Source organism: Tachyglossus aculeatus, unplaced genomic scaffold (assembly GCF_015852505.1).
Source record: "Tachyglossus aculeatus isolate mTacAcu1 unplaced genomic scaffold, mTacAcu1.pri scaffold_200_arrow_ctg1, whole genome shotgun sequence".
Classification (NCBI taxonomy): Eukaryota; Metazoa; Chordata; class Mammalia; order Monotremata; family Tachyglossidae; genus Tachyglossus; species Tachyglossus aculeatus.
Genome location: NW_024044916.1, coordinates 142,076 through 148,075, shown reverse-complemented (window position 1 = coordinate 148,075; position 6,000 = coordinate 142,076).

Below are 6,000 nucleotides of genomic sequence, written 5' to 3'. Positions count from 1 at the left end.
CAGGAAATTTCTCACCCCGTTCGAACCCTGTCTGGGCACCCTTTTTTTCTTTTTCCTGATATTCGTTAATACGCTTTTACTATGTGCTAAGCACTCTACTAAGCGTTGGGGTAGAAGCAAGCTAATTAGGTTGTACAAGGCTCTGTCCCACACTGGGCTCACATTCTTAATCCCCCCTTTTACTGATGAGGTAACTGAGGCCCAGGGAAATTAAATAACTTGCTCACAAGGTCAGTCGACAATGGGAGAGCAGAGCCGAGATTAGAGCGCTGGTCCTTCTGATTCCCAGTCCCGTGCTCTAGCCACGCTGCTTCTCTTTCCTACTGTTATAGACAATACCACTTTTCGACCTATCTCACAAGCCTGAATCCTTGGTGTTGTCCTGGACTGAATCAATTGTGTTTATCAAGCGCTTAATGCGTGCAGAGCACTGTACTAAGCATGTTGGGAAGTACAACCGGACAATTTAACAGACACATTCCTTGCTCACAACGAGCTGACAGTCTAGAGCAGAAGACAGACACCATGATAAATAAATTACGGCTATACACACAAGTGCAGTGGGGATGGGAGCAGGGTTGTCTCAGCGCCCCTCAGCGAAGCCACAATGCCGCCCTTCACCAGTCACAACCACTCCCTCACCCCCGCGCCTTCTGCACTCCTCCCTATGGCCGCGAGCCCCGCCGCGGGTCACGACGGGAGAGGTAGTTCGGTGGGTGGAAGCAAACGCCATCCAGAGCGACCATCGGACTACGACTCCCAGAGGGCTTTGCGCCCCGAGCCGCAACGGTCGCCTCGAGCCAGGGCCTGATTGGCGCCAGCCGGTGACTGGCCTATGCTAGATTAGAGCCAGGATCCCACACGGGGCTCCCAGGCTATGTAAGCGGGAGAACAGATTGTTACCTCATCTGTAAAAGAGGGGTAAGACTGTGAGCTCCATGTGAGACATGGACTGTGCACAACCTGATTAGCTTGTGTCTATTCCAACGGTTGGTACAGTACCTTACACATAGTAATTCTTTATTAACGAATACCAGGGAAAAAAAGACAGGTGCCCAGACAGGGTTCGAGCGGGAAGAGCAGGAGTTCTGTTTTGGACATGTCTGTTTTGAGATGTTGGTGGGATATAGTAAACATGATCCCCATAATACACATGACTAGGGTTATGGCTAGGGTTACGTTCAGAGCTAAGGCTAAGCCTGAGGATGGAGTTATGGCTAGGGTTAGGATTGGGATCAGAGTTAAGGGTACAGGTAGGTTAAAGGCTAGGGTAAGGGTCTGGGCTAGGGTTGGTGTTCAAGTTGGGTTAGGCATAGGTTTAAGGTTAGGTTTCATGATTGGTTTAAGACAAAGTCTGGGGCTACAGTTAAGGGTCGAGATATTCATCCTCCCTCCAAGCCCCATGGCACTTACGTACATATCTCTAATTGATTTATTTATATTATTGTCTGCCTTCCCCCATTGACTGTAAACTCGTTGTGTGCTGGGAATGTGTCTGTTTATTTGTATCCTGTACTCTCCCAAGCCTTTAGTGCAGTGTTCTGCGTACAGTAAGCGCTCAGTAAATATAATTGAATGAGTGAATGAATGTTTAGTGTTAGGGCTAGGTTAAGATTAGTGTTAAAGATAAGGTTTAGATTTAGGGTTAGGGTTATGGTGAGGGTCAGGGTTAGGGTTAGGATTAACAGTTAGTGTTAGGGTTATTGTAGGGATAGGGTTAGGCCTAGGGCTAGGGTTAGGACTTGGTCTTCGCTTAGTGTTAGGGTTTTGGTTAACGTTTAATATAGGTTTAGGATTAGGGATAGGGATATGGCTGTGGCTATGCGTCGCCTTGGTTTTGGGTTATAGTTAGGGCTAGGACTGGAAGAGTGTAGTTGAAGCACGATTTGAGGAAAACCAGCTAGATTAATGGTAAGTGGAGACTGAAAACAAAATGGAGTAAGGTTGTTTAAGAGTTGGTTTCCGCATTCCCCCCCTCCTACGATGTACACATATTAGCCCGAGGCAGAACTTAATCCCAACATATTCACGCAATCTTTTCAATATTTAATAACAAAACAATTCACACACTCCCACTCTTATACAAGCATGAAGGTGCACCCAAACAACACATTCACACTATCTTTCCAGCACTTAAAATGGAGATGTTCTCACGTCATACTTGGACCCTGTGAAGACAGGAGTCTATTCATTCATTCATTCAATCGTATTTATTGAGCGCCTAATGTGTGCAGCCCACTGTACTAAGCTCTTGGGAAGTACATGTCGGCAACCTGTAGAGACGGTCCCTACCCAACAACGGGCTCACAGTTTAGAAGGGGGAGACGGACCACAAAACAAAACATGTAGACAGGTGTCAAAATCGTCAGAACAAATGGAATTTTAGCTATATGTACATCATTAACAAAATCAATAGAATAGTAAATATGTACAAGCAAAATAAATAGAGTAGTAAATCTGTACAAATATATACAAGTGCTTTGGGAAGGAGAAGGAGGTAGGGCAGAGAGGGGGATGGGGAGGAAAGGGAAAATGGGGCTCAGTCTGGGAAGGCCTTCTGGAGGAGGTGAGCTCTCAGTAGGACTTTTAAGGGAGGAAGAGAGCTAGCTTGGCGGATGTGTGGAGGGAGGGCATTCCAGGCCAGGGGAAAGACGTGGGCCGGGGGTCGATGGAGGGACATGTGAGAACGAGGCCCAGTGAGGAAGTTAGTGGCAGAGGATTGGAGGGTGCGGGCTGGGCTGTAGAAGGAGAGAAGGGCGGTGAGGTAGGAGGGGACGAGGAGGCGAGTTGATGGAGAGCCTTGAAGCCGAGAGTGAGGAGTTTTTGCTTGATTCGTAGGATGACAGTTAACCACTGGAGATTTTTGTAGAGAGGAATGACATGCCCAGAGCGTTTCTGTACAAAGATAATCCGGGCAACAGAGCGAAGTATAGACTGAAGCGGGGAGAGACAAGAGGATGGGAGATCAGAGAGGAGGCTGATGCAGTAATCCAGACGGGATAGGATGAGAGATTGAACCAGCAAGGTAGCGGTTTGGATGGAAAGGAAAGGGCAGATCTTGGCGATGTTGTGGAGGCGAGACTGGCAGGTTTTGGTGATGGATTAGCTATGTGGGGTGAATGAGAGAGCAGAGTCGAAGATGACACCAGGTTTGCGGGCTTGTGAGATGGGAAGGATGGTTGTGCCGTCTACAGTGATGGAGAGTGTCAGGGAGAGGACAGGGATTCGGAGGGAAGGTAAGGAGTTAAGTCTTGGACATACTGAGTTTTAGATGGAAGGTAGATAACCAGATGGAGATGTCCTGAAGTCAGGAAGAGATACGAGCCTGGAGGCAGGGGGAGAGAGCAGGGGCGGAGGTATCATCAGCGTAGAGACGATGGTTGAAGCTGTGAGAGCGAATGAGTTCACCAAGAGAGTGAGTATATAGAGAGAACAGAAGGGGACCAAGAACTGACCCTTGAGGAAACCCTACAGTAGGGAGATGGGAGGGGGAGGAGGAGCCCGCAAAGGAAACTGAGAATGAACGGCCAGAGAGACAAAAAGAGAACCAGGAGAGGACGGAGTCTGTGAAGCCAAGGTTGGATAGCATGTTGAGGTGAAGGGGGTGATCCACAGCGTCGAAGGCAGTTGAGAGGTCGAGGAAGATTAGGATAGAGTAGGGGCCATTGGATCTGGCAAGAAAGAGGTCATTGGTGACCTTTGAGAGGGCAGTTTCGGTAGGGTCTAGGGGACGGAAGCCAGATTGGAGGAGGTCAAGGAGACAGTTGGCGTTGAGGAATTCGAGGCAGTAAGTGCAGACGACTCGTTCTAGGAGTTTGGAAAGGAAAGGTAGGAGGGAGATAAGGCGATAACTAGAAGGGGAAGTGGGGTCAAGAGAGCGTTCCTTTTAGGATGGGGGAGATGTGGACATGTTTGAAGGCGAGGGGAAAGAACCAGTGGAGAGTGAGCCTGATGAAGATGACAGTTAATGAGGGGAGGAGGGAAGGGGCAAGAGATTTCGTAAGATGAGACGAAATAGAATCCGAAGCACAGGTGGATGGAGTAGCACTTGAGAGGAGGGAGGAGATCTCATCTGAAGATACTGCTGGGAAAGATGGGAGAGTAGCAGAGAGGGTTGAGAGCCGGGGGGGTGTAGAAGGGGGAGGGTGACTTTGGGGATCTCAGACCTGATGAAGTCAATTTTACTGATGAGGTAGGAGGCCAGACCGTTGTGGGTGAGGGATGGAGGAGGGAGAGGAACAGGGGGCCGGAGAAGGGAGTTAAATGTACGGAACAGCTGACAGGAAGGATGGGGATGGGTGTCAATAAGGGAGGAGAAATAGTTTTGTCTGGTAGACGAGAGGGCAAAGTTAAGGCAGGAAAGGATAAACCTAAAGGGAACAAACTTGGCCTGGTGTTTAGACTTTTGCCAGCAGTGTTCAGCAACTTGAGTGTAAGAGCGAAGGAGGTGGACAGTAGCAGTGATACAAGGCTGTTGGTTAGTGGTGCGAGAGAGGAGAAGGGAAAGGCGAAAGAGTGAGTTGAGTTGAGTAGAGAGGGTGGACTTGAGATCGGTAATCTGGTCATCAAGAGTGGGTAGAGAGGATAGGGAGGCGAGGTGGGGTGTGATGCGCTGAGAAAGATGGATAGGGTCTGGAGAGCGGAGAAGTCTAGATTTCTAGGGTGGAGGAGTGTGAATGAGGAGGCAGGTGAGAAGGTTATGATCAGAGATAGGGATTTCAGAGTTGGTGAGGGTGGAGATAGTGCAGCGGTAGGAGATGATGAGGTCGAGGGTGTGACCTAGTTGGTGAGTTGGGGAGGTGGGGCGGAGCAGGAGGTAGGTAGATAGAAGGGGAGATAAAAGGCGGGCAGCAGAGGCATCACCAGGGGCATCCATGTGGATGTTGAAGTCTCCGAGGATCAGAGTGGGCATGGAATAAGAGAGAAGGAAGGTGAGAAAGGGGTAGAAATATTTGAAAAAGTTGGAGGTGGTGCCAGGGGTGCGGTAGATGACGGCTACAAGAATCTGGAGGCTGTGGTAGAGGCGAATAATATGGGCTTCAAGGCAGGGGAAGGAAAGGGAATGGGGAGGAGGAATAGTGCGGAAGTGACATTGAGATGCGAGAAGGAAACCGAGTCCGGGGAGTGGGGGAAGAAGAGGTTAGTAAGTTAACAGGATAATCACACTGGGCACAGCCCATGTTCCACATGGGGCACGCCATCTTATTCCCCATTTTACAGGTGAGGGAACTGAGGCACTGAGAAGTTAAGTGATTTACCAAAGGCCCCACAACAGTCAAGTGGCAGAGCTGGGATTAGAACTCGGGTCCTCTGATTCCTAGGTCCGGTATCTATCCAGTAGGCCACGCTATTTCCCAGTTTCTTAAAGAAGCTCCAAAACTAGGACAAAGAGCCCAGGCCATAGTTGGGCAGAAGGACCCGCGACTCACCTGAGTCCTGGCTTCCTGTAGCGCAGTGGCCATTTTATCATCTCCCGGGCTCATTTCCTGGGCAAGGGCAGGCCCGCTTGAAGCTGGCAGAGCCGATGGAGCAGACAATTACCAAAATATCATTCTTTCAATCACATTTATTGAGCTCTTACTGTGTGCTGGGCACTGTACTAAGCTCTTGGGAGAATACAATACAACAATAAACAAACATATTCCCTGCCCACAAAGAGCTTGCGGTCTAAAGGAGAAACCTCTATTATCCTCTGAACCCATAGGTAACCAGGCATGGAATTCCTTCCTCCCTTGGGAAGTGTTTAATTTGAGCTGGCAAAATCCAACCAAGAGGGGATGACTGAGAGGCAGGGAGATATATGGGACCTGATGGACAGATAACCAATCACTTAATCAACTAATGGCACTGAATGAGAGATCACTGTGTGCAGAGACTGCACTGAGAACTTGGGGGAGTACAATACAATAGAGTTGGTAGATTTCCTCACCTTCAAAGTCTTACTAAGGTCACATGTCGTCCGAGAGGCCTTTACTGATTAAGCCTTCCTGTTCCCCTATT